The sequence below is a fragment of the Pteropus medius genome, unplaced genomic scaffold (genome assembly GCF_902729225.1).
Source record: "Pteropus medius unplaced genomic scaffold, Ma_sr-lr_union100, whole genome shotgun sequence".
Classification (NCBI taxonomy): domain Eukaryota; kingdom Metazoa; phylum Chordata; class Mammalia; order Chiroptera; family Pteropodidae; genus Pteropus; species Pteropus medius.
The window spans coordinates 2,644,675-2,659,266 of NW_024349224.1; the positions used below are offsets into that span (position 1 = coordinate 2,644,675).

General features: G+C 48.8%; 1 pseudogene; it reads right to left on the bottom strand.

Moving 5' to 3' along the window:
• Positions 1 to 11,874: 11,874 nt before the first annotated feature.
• LOC120617477 (uncharacterized) lies at positions 11,875 to 11,993 on the bottom strand (annotated as a pseudogene).
• Positions 11,994 to 14,592: the final 2,599 nt, after the last annotated feature.

Sequence of the window (14,592 nt, forward strand, 5' to 3'; positions counted from 1 at the left end):
CGGTTGAGTCTGCCACGGAGCAGGGCACCGTGCTCCTGGCTTCGCGTGCATTTTCTTCGCCCTCACACATCCTAGGGAGGTAGCGACTGTGAGGGTGCTCATTTGACAGACGAGGAAGCCGAGGCTCAGAGCCGACCAGCCCAAGGCTACACGGCTCCTAAGAGACGAACAGAAACGTGAGCTTGGTCAGTCGGATCCCGGGCCACGTCAGTCATCACCCCTCCTGTTATTTTCGTCTGCCCCCTCCCTCACAGGTGTGGCCCTGGGGCGTGGGGGCGTGCCTTCTTCATGTCTGTGTCCCAAAGCCTGAGCACGGAGGGGCTCAGAAATGACGGCTGAGCGCACCGCGATCTGCTGTGCGGGACACCGCCCTCGCCCACCGTGTGCACGCCCACTCCCCCTCTTCCGGTCACACACCTTCTTCATTCAAACGCTTCTTCCCCTTGAGCCAGGCCAAAGCCAGCATCCTCCCTGGACACACGGGGAAACCGAGGCTCAGGGGAGGCAAAGGACTCGCCTACGACCGGCGAGCAGCTAAGCCCGGGCCCGAGCTCAGGGGTCCTGCTGGACGTTTTACGGGACCCAGCTCTTCGGAAACCGTCTTACTGACAGAGGGACCTAGGGCGCCCCCTTGGTCTTATCTCGCGAGGGTCTTTGTTATCAGGAATTAAAAGATGACCAGCCCGGCCCTCCCCAAACCCCCGGGCGGTTTGCCTGTGACACTCTTGATGTGATTTCCCCTGACAGGTACTGCCCGGGCGCACAGCGCACAGCGCGACCGAGCGCCGGGCTGCACCCTCCCCCGGCCCCCCTCCCCTCTCCGCCTCCAAGGGCACCGGCTTCCTGACCAGCCAGCCATGCTCTAAAGCACAAACAGGGTCGGAAATGAAAACCCCAGGAAGAGCAGATGACACGGGCAGGAGGTGGGGACACCTCCACTCCACGCGGCCTGCTTGGCTCCCCAGGCTGGCAAGAAAAACTCAAACATTATTTACTCAACCATGTGCGAGTTAAAACCAATATCTGCCGGCCATCTGTTCAGCCGAGTGACCCCTTGGAACTCCATGGCCCCCCGTGACATCAGAATCATTCCTTCTCATCCATCTCGCTGCTTCCTGGCTCCCCCCGCCCCACACCGGCCCCCCGCCCCTCTCGGCCAGGATGGGAAGCGGGGGAGGGTCCCCGGCGGGCAGGGACAGACCGCGAAGCTCGCTGCAGACTCGGCCAAGGAGCTGTCACATGCCCTGCGCCTGGCGCTCAGGGCCGATTTTGCCGTATGAAGCTGCTTTCGAATTCAGCAAGGTTCAGAGGGGACGCCAGACCTTCATCCGCTACCAGTAGCCCTGGTTCCGATACCGACTGTGCGACCTTGGGCAAGTCCGTTCCCAGCTCTGGGTCTCAGTTTCCCTATCGAGCACAGGAGGGCATGGATCATCTCTTCCTCACGGTCCCTTTGAGCGAGGTCTTCCCGGCCCGCCCTCTTGGGGTCGCACGTCCCCTCTCTGACACAGGAGCCTGACACCAGATGTTGCCAACTTCTCTTCCAAGGAGGGCTCTGTTCCCTGGTGCACCCGTGTACTCAGGTCTGCCAAGGAAGCCCCCCTGCCGTGATGCTCCCCGCCAGAATCTCGAATCTGTTACCTGGCAACCATCATCCCCACACGGGGCTCAGTGAGCCGGCCAGGCTCGTCTGCCAACATGACGCACACACTCACATGCGCTGGGGCTGGTGAGGGAAGGGGCCTCGGGCACAGAGGAGACCTGCGTCTACCGCGCAGGAGTCAGGACAAGCAGGAGAAGCATCGTGGAGCCAAGAGCACTGGGCAGAGAGTAAAAAGAGCTGGGTCCCAGCCTCCTGTGCTGATGCCAGGTCGCCGTGTGCGCTTCATAAATTCTTCCCCGCTCGGGGCTACAGTTTGCCCCTCTGAGCGGCAAGAGTGATGTGACTTCCTACCAGCTCCCCAGCTAAAGTTCTTTTGCTCAATTAGGGATCTGGGTCCTGACATATTGGAAAATGTCTGGAACAGAGCACAGTTCTATACTGTGCTTCTCTGCGTGCAGAGAGAGGCGAAGGCCGCGGCTGAGACCAAGGAGGTAGTGGCCTGTGACCTCCAGCCGCTGGTGTGTAGGGACAGCTTGGATCCTGAGAGCAGGCCCCGTGCTTCTCTTTCCACTTCTGTGGTCTGCGTCGGAAGCTTGAAAGTGGCCGCGGTGGGAGTGTTTACTCCATGGAGATTGGCAGACGCTACAAATACAAATCTGGGCTTTGGGGTTTTTTTTAGGTTGTTGTTGTTGTCACCCATTTATCAGCACACCCGTGGCAGCCACAGGGAGAGTCCTTCTCTTCCGTTTCCTCCAGGGCCACCCGTGCCCGGCGTCCTGGGGATGGTGGCCCACGGCCCGCCTGCCTGCTGGGCGGGCTTCCAGGCGCACAGACACAGAGCAGGAGGAGGAGAAGGGGAAGGGGCACTCGCTTTTGGGGCGCCTGTTTGTGGCCGCCGGGAACCAACTGCACAAAGACTAGAGCCTTTCATGTACGATTAGGGAAGACACATTAATAGCCGGGTGTTAAAATATGTAAATAGAGTAAACATGTACCACATCCTAATTACTATTTTGCATTATCAAGTCATTTACTCTTTATGACATTTTACGACTGTTCAGCTGTGTCAGCAAACACTTAGCAGAGCCTCCCACCGTGGGTGATGGAACACATCTTCCAGTCTCCTGCCGGGGTGCGGGGGTGGGGGGGCTTCCTGCTCCAGGTGCCCGGGCTGTGGGGGAGGACACCCATTGTCTGAGGCTCTCTTTGTGGGAGCGACATATGTTCCTGGTGCCTGGTGATGTCTCCCGGCTTCTCGTGGAGGCAGAGTTATACGCCGGCTGATGAGAGCTGACATTTCTTGTGTCGGTCACTAAGTGTGCCACACTGATTTCAGGCCGTGCAGGTGTCAGCCAACTGCAAGGCCCACTTACTTCTTCCAGGCAACGTGCCAGCCACCCCCGGAGGAGCTGCCCATTCTGGGAAGCATGGTGGCCTCTGGGTTGTCCAGCCCAGGTCCCAGCACGGGATTCCGCTTGCTCTTGGGGCCCTGCCCAGCTCTGAAGGAAGAACGTTTCTTGCCAGTGCAGAAGGGTGTGGATTTGATGGCCACGTGGTTCTCTTTGAAGATTCCTTTAAACCCGACGTGTCGCACGGGCAGCCTACAGACCAGTTCCTGTGCGTGGACGTTGGTTCTGAAGCTTTTGCAGAGCTCGAGAGAATGATTTCACTTGCCAGGTTTTTAAAATGGGTACTTTTTCATGTAAAAGTTCAGATTTCTGGCTTCTTTGGAAAAATCAAAAGGCCTGGCAGGGCTGGTCTCGTGCCCACGTGGAAGCCATCTGTGGGAGGGGAGCTGGGGCGGGGGCAGCCGGACGGGCGGGAGTGTGGCTTCCAGCTGCAGCCAGCCGGTGGGGTTCAAACCTAGACTCCACAGCCCAAGTGCTGCCTGGCTTTGGGGAGTTTGCTCCACTCCTCTGTGCTTTGATGTCAGCATTTACAAAACAAGCGGATAATCTGCAGGCCATCAGTTATGAGCACTGGGAAAAGTGCCTCGCAGGTCTTAAGTGCTCTGTGGGATTTATTGTGAGAATGGCCGCTGCCTTCGATGGCTGCGTGCTCCTCCTGTGTTAGACCCTGGAACGTCCCTCAGTGAAGACACAAGACATGACCTGAGACCTGCTGAAGCCACCGGCCAGTGGCCCCGCACCCTCACGCCTCGCCAGCTCGGGAAGCAGGAGGAGGAGAAGCATTCAGAAGGCGCCCCTCTCCTGTTTTCGCCGCTAGCTGTTTACATCCGTCAAGGCCCAGTGCATTCTCCTAGTGACAGAGCCCAGAGTAAATAATTCCGCTTTGGAGATTATGAAAGATCGGGTGTTGCTAGCAGGAAGAAAGAAACAGAGAGGTGAATGGAAATGATTTCCATTAAAATGGAGTCGAGAGACAAAAGGCACAGGAGAAACTATTTTGAGCCAAGGCAGGTGACACGGGATTCAAAATTTAATGAGCCTTAAATGCCATTGGATGGATATAGCGGAGACATACAGTTACCTCCGAGGCCCGTGCAGAGGCATGCTTTCTCGGTTTTTCTAAAGGCTCCTTGGAACTAACAAGCTGAAACTCAGTCAGATGAGGGAGTCGCCATTATTTGCAGCTAAGCAATCTTTTGGCCGTACGGGGAGACATATTCGCCAGGAGGTGGCAACAAGGGAGGTTCATGCTGTCCCTCGCCCTCAGGGCCACAGGACCAAAGGTCTTCAGGCCCATATCCGTGTGCTAAGGCCAGCGTCAGAAGTACCGCAGGCTAGGTGGCTGGAAGTGCCACAGACCTGGGGGCTGGAAGTCTGTGCCAGAGGTGTTGGCAGGGCTGGTCCCCCCTGAGGCCTCTCTTCTGGGTTTGTAGATGGCCATCTGCTCTCTGTGTCCTCACATGGTTTCCCTGTGGGTAACTATGTCCTGATTTCCTCCGGAACAGTGAAAAAATAAATTTCTGTTATTTACGCCGCCTCGATCGATACCCCCAGATGTTTGGGAGACTCGAGGTCCGCAAGCTTGGGAGAAGAACTGTGACATGCTCGTCAGCTGGGTCACGCGGTCCGGTGTGGAGCGGGAATCCGGAACCGGTGGCCCCGGGGGCTGCTGGCAGGCGGAGGGACGCCGAAGCTTGTAGGAGCACGGGTGGCGAGGAGCGAGGGGGAGGAGCCCCGCGCCCGCCGGGGCACGGGTCCCTGGAGCTCGCCGGACCGAAGGCTGAGAGACACCTCTCCTGGGTGCCGGGAGCTGGCCGTCCTCCTGGGGCTCAGGCGGCCGTACCGCAGTCCCGTTCCTCAATTTCCAAAGACCTCGTCATGGGCCGAGTTGGGTCCCCTCAAAAGGCACCAAGTCCTGACCCCCCGTAGCTCAGCATGTGACCTTATTTAGACATAAGGTCTTTAAAATGGCAATTCAGGTTGAATGAAGCCACTGGCTTGGGTCCTGACCCCATGTGACGGGGGAATGTGGACACATGCCACAAACTTAGTGGCTTGGAACAACACAGGATTCTATCTTATGGTTCTTCAGGTTAGAAGCCTGACGCTGTTTCTCACTGGGCCAAAATCAAGATTCTGCAGAGCCACCTCTCCCTGGAGACTCGGGTGAGTCTGAGTCCTTGTCTTTCCAGCTCGGCGGGCCCCCACCATCTGCAACTCGAGGCCCCGTCCTCCAGCGTCACAGGCAGCGATGGCGGGCCAGGCCCTCGCGTTGTGTTCTCCTGGCCTTCCGCAATCAGGCTCACCTGTATATTCCAGAATAATCTTTCTCAACTCCATACAGCCACAGGTTCTGCAGGCCAGGGCGTGGCGGCCATTGGGAGCCACCATCCTGTTCCCACGTCCAGCGACTAGGTCAGTAAATACCTACTTCTTGTCCACCTGAGTTGGTGGCCGGAGACTGTGGTCACAACACTGATGTGCCCATTGTAAGAAGAGACTCCGGTCTTGAGGTTCAAGATGGGGAAGGGTCGTGAGGTTTCACCCCTTCACCGCTCTGCTCTGAGACACACGGTCACACCCACAACTGGGCCCATACTTGGGGAGCGACACCCTGAATGCACAAGCCACTCTCAGAGCTATAAAATCGTGCAGCTGGAAGGGACCGGGGCAGGTGTCTGGTCCCACCTCCCTCACCTGGGACAGGGGTCCCCTCCACGTTCTGGCACCCCCACCTTCACCTCTACCCTCTGGTCCAGGGGGCCACCCTCTCTTTCCTCCACCGGCCCCCTCGTTTGGCAGCCAGCTTCCACTCATGCCCTACACGCGGCCATTTCCCCACCCAGCAGCCAGAGAGAGCTTCCCACGAGGCACGCCGGATGGCGCGCCCACCTTGCTCAAGGCCCTCCAAGGGCCCCTCCCCCCACCTCTTAACTCCGTCCCCACACGGCACAGCCGTGGGCCCCCACCTCACACCCTCCTCTCCTCAGCCGTGTCCTAGCAAACCCGGTCATCTCTGTCCTTAGCCCAAGCCAAGCTGATCCTCGTCGCCGGATGTGGGGCGCGTCTCTCCCTCTGACGGGAAGTGTTCTAGGTCTTTCTGTGGTTCCCTCCCTGGCCTCCTCAGGTCTCTCCCTTGGGCAGGCCTCCCCCAGGCACCGTCTGCCCGCTCCTGTGTCCTTCGTCACACGTACCAGCAGCTGTCAACATACGACACGTTTTCTTCTTTGCTTTCGGTCTCCTCCCTGGAACATAAGCTCCGTGAGCCCTGGGACCCTGACAGCCGTCTTTGTCACTGTGTCTGTGCCCTGCATGCAGCCCATCACCCGGGACATAAAAGATTCTCAGTAAACACTTGAATGAATGAATGAATGAATGAACGAACGAACGAGTGAATGCCCAGCGGGCCCGGCTACCTCTCTGAGAAGCTGTCACTGCCAGGGACTACTCTACCATGTTACGAATAAACTGAACATCTATTTTATTCGGAATTAGCAAGAACATAAGACTCATTTCCATCCACAGAAGAGAGTGTGCAAATTCGGTCTCCAGTGAGGACTTCCCATAACAGGCGCTGAGAGACCCTCAGCGTCCCTGAGTTTTGGGCAGAGTAATTACATGTTGGGATCGTGGTAGGCACCAGATGGAAGCCAATGAACACGACACGGCCCCTCTCCTCCAGGAAACTGTAGGCTGGTGGTACGGGATAGACACACACACACACACATGTTTCTGTTTTTCTGGCACTAGCAGAAGGACATAAAACATAAAATACGAGGAAACCTCGGAAGGAGCAAATAAACGTTGGCACCTTCGCTATCTCTGGAATGGTGGCCTCTGTCCCCTGTCAGCTAATTTCAAGGGGAGGGTGTTAATTATATTGTTTAATGACACCAGAGCACACCAGAAATTTTTTTTTTTGCGTTAATTCCCGCATGGGTTCCTGATATTTGCCTTACGTTATTGCCAAGGACTGGAGACGGGCAACACACACTAGAAGGCTCTTAATATTTGGAATTCTCAGCCCTGCTGTGGCTATTTGCCTTTCTCCTTGGAGCTCGAGGATGCAAACCCTTCATCTGTTCCCGTGACCCGTGAGCCGAGCCCCGGGAACCAGGGAGAGCTGGGACGTGGTGGTGAAGCATCCAGAGAATGTCTTAGACTCTGCGAAACGCTGGAAGCTTTCCCATTTGATCTGCTCAACCGTCACGCAAGAAGGCTGCGGCTCATCGGCTTTACAAATGGGGAAACTGAGGAAACGGATTGGAGGAGGGCTCGCTGGTCTATCGTCAGACGGTCAAAGCAAAGGTGAGACTAGAACTCACATCCGCCGACGCCAAGCCTAACGCGTTTGCCACTGAACGTGAACTTTTCACCGGGATATTTACATTTGCACCAAGTCACGTGACAACACACTGCGTTACTCATCCTTTTCAAGTATTTTTGCCTATTGACAGCTTCAGGTTGGCGTATGTGTTAATTAACATCTCTAATTAAAACCATAATGTGTAAAACTCAAATATTTTCTGGAAGTTACATTCCTCCATATCTGTAAATGATGCCAATTTGCATGCGCTTGGTAAAGGATTTTTAATTTTCTTAGTGGGACCTTCTGATAAAATTTTGTAAGATGGGACAAACGGGAACGAGTCGAAAGCTGTCGGCAGCTCCCCAGCCAGGGGCATCCGAAGCGGGGGGCTGCTCCGAGGGCCTGCTCTTTGGAGCCGGGATGGGCAAACATGTCCTCTCAGAGAACATGCGTCTTCATTGTAAGAAAGTGCCTTGGAGGAGCCAGGTGGTTGGATGGTACGGAAAGAGAGGGCGTTGCTGCCACATGGCAAAGAGAGAGAAAAACGTATCAATAGATGGCCGCAAAGCGGAGGGGACATTGAGTGGGGATTGCTTTGGTGTGTTATTCATCGTCTACGTGGCCCCAAAGAGGATCGACAACAGGTTCTGACGCTCAGCCACCAACACACGCGATGGGCTGCTCTTGCCTGTAGTGATTTCCATAAACATGGCATGATTTTTGCCATATCCTAGAGCTACCTGTCCTACGGCTCAACTAATATTTTTACTTTTAATTGGCTCATTCTACTTAAATATGTTTTTTTGTTTTTTTTACAAAGGAACCATCAAAAGCAGAAAATGAGTGTCAATAATACACACACACACACACACACACACACATATTAAAATAAATAGCTACACACATGTGTGAAGGGGCAGAGTCCTCTCTAGGAAGGCACGTCGGGCATCGTCTTCCTGGCGGCGAAGGTAATCCACCGTCGACCTACCACGGCAGCAAAAAGAACAAGGGTTAACTCGCCGTAGTGAAACAAGCTGCATATTCAGGTACTAATAATATAATCGTGCCACAATTTGAGTGTTTTGGAGGCATGCTATGCACCAGCTCATCTACACAACAGCCCCGAGGAGGACACTACTCTTCGCCCCTGCTTTGGCACGAACGAGGACACGGAGATTCAGAGAAGCTGAGCGAGGGGCCCCCGGTTACCGGGTTCATCAGTACAAAATCGGGGTTTGGACCCCAGCCTGTCTACCTCGTTGCTACTTTGCTTGAGCGCCTTGAGGCTCCCAGGGCGATTCATGGATCAGAACACCATGCAAACTGCAAATAACTGTGCAAATATCAGACATAATTGTTTTTCCAAGGACAGCTCTAATTATTCTTACTTGCAGAGGCACTGTGAGAAACTCCATTTGTCTCGATGAACGGGGTTGACACTTGAGTCCTGCTGTCCAGAGGTGTCCACCCTGGCCACCGATGCCTGCCCTAAAGGAAGAGATACAGGAAATGCCGAATCCTTTTCTAATTATGAAAGAATATGTGCGAAAATAATATCGATAAGACCAGTGTTAATAGAGTAGGTTATTTCATACCTAGAAAGGATGTAAGGACATCCTTTCTAGGACAATGTGATAGAACCCACTACAATTCATTTTTATTTTTATTTTTATTATGGTGACATTGGTTAATGAAATCCAGTAAGTTTCGGTCATATGCTTCAACAATAAGGCATACATATGTGTGTGTGTGTGTATATATATATATATATATATATATATATATATATATATATATATATATAATGTGCTTTATCGTATATATATATATACACGATGTGTATATATATATATATACACAATGTATATATATATACACACATTACAATTTTATATATATAATGTGCATATATATATACACATTAATGTATATATATATACATTACAATTTTAAAGCACATAACCCATGACCCAGTATTGCCATTTCCACTTAGCTCTCTTAGAGAGGTCCCTTCCCGGGTACCCCAAGCGGCGAACCGAGACAGTTTATCTGTCGAGCAAAACGTCTGACATGATGTGATCCACACTGACCCCAGTGAGAGAACAGTCAGGCATGGGCGGCACCCCCAGACTGCGAAGTCCGTGCTGTGGACAGAACCATGGACGCAGAGCTCCACGAGGACACCACAGACCTTCTGAGATGCGTCATTAAGAGGGACCGCTTACAGAGTCACGGGCACGTGGTGGTCCTTGTGTTATCTATGCTTTTAAAATGCACAAAAAGACATCCTATAATTTTCTGAGTGTGCGTCTGCCTCTGTGAAGTGATAGCAATTGGTTTGCAAACAGGAACGGAATTGATCACACTAGGGTCAATCTGGTTAACCGGCAGGTGGAAAAACGGAGGTGACCTTTTTCTTCGTACTGGTTGACTTTTTTATAGTGAGATTATTCATGTTACCTATGTAACTAAGATGAAAATAATGTCCACTGAGATCATTTTAAAAATGCAAATATGGAAGTAAGCAAGAAAAATTAACACCCGAAGTAATTATCATGAACATTTTAGCATAATTTTAAAAAATTTTTTTCTTGCTCACACACACTCACACTCACACCTGTTTTTTTTTTTTTTACATCATCGGAAACTGATACATCTGTAATTTTGTTAAATGAGCTATTTCCTGTGTCACTACAGAGTTTCTAAAATTTTTATCAAACAGTGTTAAGTGAAAGTTTTTTATTTTTATACATTTACTATTTTAAAATGTTTATCGAAATTAAATTCACAGCACATACATTTTAATAATTTAACTATTTTAAAGTGTCCGATTCGGTTGTTTTTAGTACCTTTTGCAACCATCGCCACCGTCTAATCGTAGAATATTTTCAACACGTGAAAAACAAACTCTGTCTCTGTCCATCTGTCACTTCCCATCCCCACCCCCACCCCCGTTCGGCGACCGCCAGTCTACCTTCTGTTTCTATGGATTCGTCTATTGTGGCCATCTTAATAGAACCCTACGACGCGTGGCCTTTTGTGCCTGGTTCTTTCACTCCGCGACGTGGTCGAGGTTCATCCGTGTTGTAGCAGCCGTCAGTATCTCGACCTCATTTTGTCGCCAAGTGGCATTTCGTCGTCTGGCTAGACCCTATTTTATGTATGCATTCGCCAGTTGATGGACATTTGGATTTTTTTTTTTTTCGGCTGTTAAATAATATTGCTATGAACATCCATGTCCAAGATTTGATGTGGACATATTTTCCATTCTCTTGGGTATAAACATAGGGGAGGAATGACTGGTCATATAGTAACCGGATGTGAAACTGTGAAACTGTCCTCCGAAGAGGCTGCACCATTTCACATCCCCACGGGCAACGTGGGGCTCTAACTTCCCCACGCCCTCGCCAACACCTGTTGCTTTTCGCTTACACGGTTACAGCCGCCCCAGTGGGTATGAAGTGTCGTCTCCTCGTGCTTTTGATTTGCATTTCCCTAACGACGATTGATATTCAGCATCTTTTTGTGTGTTTGCTGGCCACTTGTACATCTTCTCTGGAGAAATGTCTCTTCGGTCCTTTGCCCATTTTTCAATTGTGTCGTTTGTACTTTTACCGTGGAGTTGTAAGAGTTCTTCGTGTATTATGAACACTAGATTTTTATCATCATTATATACAATTTGCCGATATTTTCTGCCTTTCTGTGAGCCGTCTTTTCACTGTTTTGATTGTGTCCTTGATGCGATTTTATTTTTTATGAAGTCCAAATGATTTATCATTTCTTTGATTGCCTGCACTTTCGGTATCATTTTAAAGGAATTTTTGCCTAATCCAACGTCACAAAGATATACGTCTCTGTTTCCATCTAAGAGCTTTATAATTTTAGCTCTTACATTTAGTCTTTCACCCATTTTGAGTTAATCTGTGTAGATAGCATGAAATAGGGGCAGATTCATTCTTCGCATGTGGATATGCAGCTTTCCTAACACCGTTTGTTGAAAAGGCTTCTCTTTCCTCGTTGAATGGTCTTGGCACTCTTCTAGATGTGTGGGTTTATTTCTGGGCTCTTAATTCTATTTTATTCTACCCTTATGTCAGTAGCATACTGTTTTGATTACTGTCGTTTTGTAGTAAATTTTGAAATCAAGAAGCATGAGTCTTCCATCTATGTTCTTTCGTGCTATTATTTTGGCTATTCTGGGTCCCTTCCATTTCCATATTAATTTTAAGATCAGCTTGTCCATTTTTACAAAAATGACAGTGAGAATTTTGATAAAGATTGCATTAAATCTGTATATCGACTTGCGGATACTGCCATTTTAACACAATGACATCATCCGACCCGTGGATGTCTTTTCTTTGATTTAGGTCTTCTTTAATTTCTTTCAACGATATTTTGTAGTTGTCAGGGTATGAGACTTGCACTTCCTGGATTACATTTCTCTAAGCATTTTATTTTTACGACATCGCACATAGAATGGTTCTCTTAATTTCACATGAGGATTGTTCACTGCTTGTATTAAAACACAACCAATTTTTTTTTCTTTTGTTTTACGCCGACAGCACCTGGTCTTCCTAGGTGGTCTCCCATCCAGGTACTAACCAGGCCTGACCCTGCTTAGCTTCCTAGATCAGACGGGATCAGGTGTGTTCAAGGTGGCGCGGCCGTAGAAAACACAACTAGTTTTTATATATGGATCTGGTTTTCTTCGACATTGCCGAACCACTTATCGGCTCTAATAATTTGGTTGCAGAGTCTCTCCCATCACTGTTAGCCTTTGTTTTTCTAATTCAGTTGTCGGAAGTTGATTCTGACTTTTTTTTTTTAAGTTTTCTTCATTGCTTTCACGGCATGCTGGGCTTCAGAATCCCTCCCTCCGTAGTATTTGCCGACATCACTCTAGTATAGAGACTTCTAAAACACTATGTTTAACGGTCGCATAATATTTCCTACGATTTCCTTAAGCGTCGTTTTATTGATGGACATTATTAATTCTTTTCATCATTTTAGGCACAGTGAGGCAACCTGGACTTTCATCTCTGTCCACATCTCTGACTATGTGGGTGAAAGGACATAAGCTTTCGAGGCTCACGATATATGTCATGAAAATCGTTTCCAAATGATCCCGTCGTTTACACTTCCGCCAGCGTACTTGGAAATATCGCCACACCCCAGCCTTGCCCCAGTGGACGTGATCACTAAGACATAGGGTAAGTAGAGAGGCGACAAATAACATCTCATTGTTCTGTTTCTCAGGCCTCCGATTATCGGCAAGGCCACAATTCTCATGGTGTTTCTTTGGTATGGCCATTGCAATGTCTGCCTTTCAATTTATTTATAAGAGTTATTTACGCAGGAAGACTATTAACCCTTAATGATAATAATGGCTAATATTTGAAAATCTAGAGCTCTAGAAGCATTTCCAGTTTCACACGCCCAGCAAGTTCTCTTTGGTTACTGTGTCCTATGACTGCTGTAATAATTATCACAAACTTAGTGGCTTAAAACAATGGAAATTTATTTTTTTATAGTTATAGGGGTCAAAAGTCATAAAGTCAAGGTGTCAGCAGGGCTGACTCCTTCTGGCCAAGGGGAGAATCTGGCTCCTTGCCATTTGTAGCTCCTAACAGTCACCTGTGCTCCTTGGGGTGTGGCCTCTTTTTCCATATTCAAAACACATTACTCTAATCTCTGCCCCTGTGGTCACATCGTCTTCTCCGTTGGTTCTGACTTTGCCTTCATCCCTTTCATAAGGACCACCGTGACTGTATCAGGCCTGCTCAGAGAGTCCGGGATAATCTCCCCAGCTCAAGATGGTCAAACACATCTGCAAATTCTCCTTTGATATTTGTATAAGTCAGAGTTCTCCAGAGAAACAGAATCAGTAGGATGTGTTGATAGGTAGATAGGTAGGTAGGTAAACAGATGATGATACATAAATAGATGGATAGATAGATGATAGATGATAGATAGATGATAGATAGATGATATATAGGGATGGATGGATAGATAGATAGAAGATAGATAGATATAAGATAGATAGATACATGATAGATAGATAGATAGATAGATAGATAGATAGATAGATAGACAGATGAGATAGATGATAGATGACAGATAGATGATAGACATAGATGATAGATAGATGGATGATAGATAAGATGAAGATAGATAGATAGAAGATAGATAGATACATGATAGATAGATAGATAGATAGATAGATAGATAGATAGATAGATAATGGATAGATAGATAGATAGATTTGTTTCAAAAAATTGGCTTGTGATTGTGGGGGCTCATAAGCCTAAAATCTGCAGGGTGGGCTATCAGACTAGAGACCCAGGAAAAAGCTTGATGTTACCATCTTGACTCTACAGTCTGAAGAAAGAATTCTTTCCTTTTTGAGGGACTTCAGTCTTTCTCTTAAGGCCTGCACCTGATTGGACGAGGCCCACCCACATTATAGAGGGTCATCTACTTGACTCAAAGTCTTCCAACTTAAGTGTTAACTACATCAAAAATTACCATCACTGAAACATCTAGTGTTTGACCAACAACTGGGCCCCGAAGCCAGGCTGAGCGGACACATAAAGTTAGCCGCCACAGCTGATAAGATAATAGTCACAGTTTCCATAGGTTATGACCGGAACGTATTTGAGGAGCCATTACTCAGCCTACCACAGTCACGTAGGGCTACTCCTTTGAATAAAAGAGAATGTCCTGAGGAAAAGTAGATACTAATCCAGACTAACTAAAACACGTCAAACGCTCTCATGCTCATCAGAATTTTGCAGTAACAGAAAGGAATTTTCCCATGATTCCTTTACCTTCATCACGTGCAGTTTCGAGGAGAATGTTATATCATATTATCCTTAGTAATAAAAAGAAAGATCTGCTTCTCCGATTAAAAGCCTGTTTTCCATACTTTTGAAGAAGAAAATCTTTCTCTTTCTCTCTCGAATTGCTATTCTTAGCAGGCAACGTTTTATCAGGAACGTGGCTATTGTGCTTTTCTGAAGCGGGCAGAGACCTTTAGGTTTTGGGGGGCTGGAGACACAGTTAAGCAGGAACCTCTTCCCTTTCGGTCCCTCACAATATTTTTTAAATGATCGAAATGGGAGGAAAAGGAGAAGGGGTCTAAGTTGCTATAACTTCAGTCTTGAGCTGACTTCTCCCTCCAAAGACAAAAGAAACTGAGATTCGAGGAAGAGCCAGCTTGGAAAAAAATCTCACTTTGTTACAAGACGTAAAATACCAGCCATTGCTAGTAT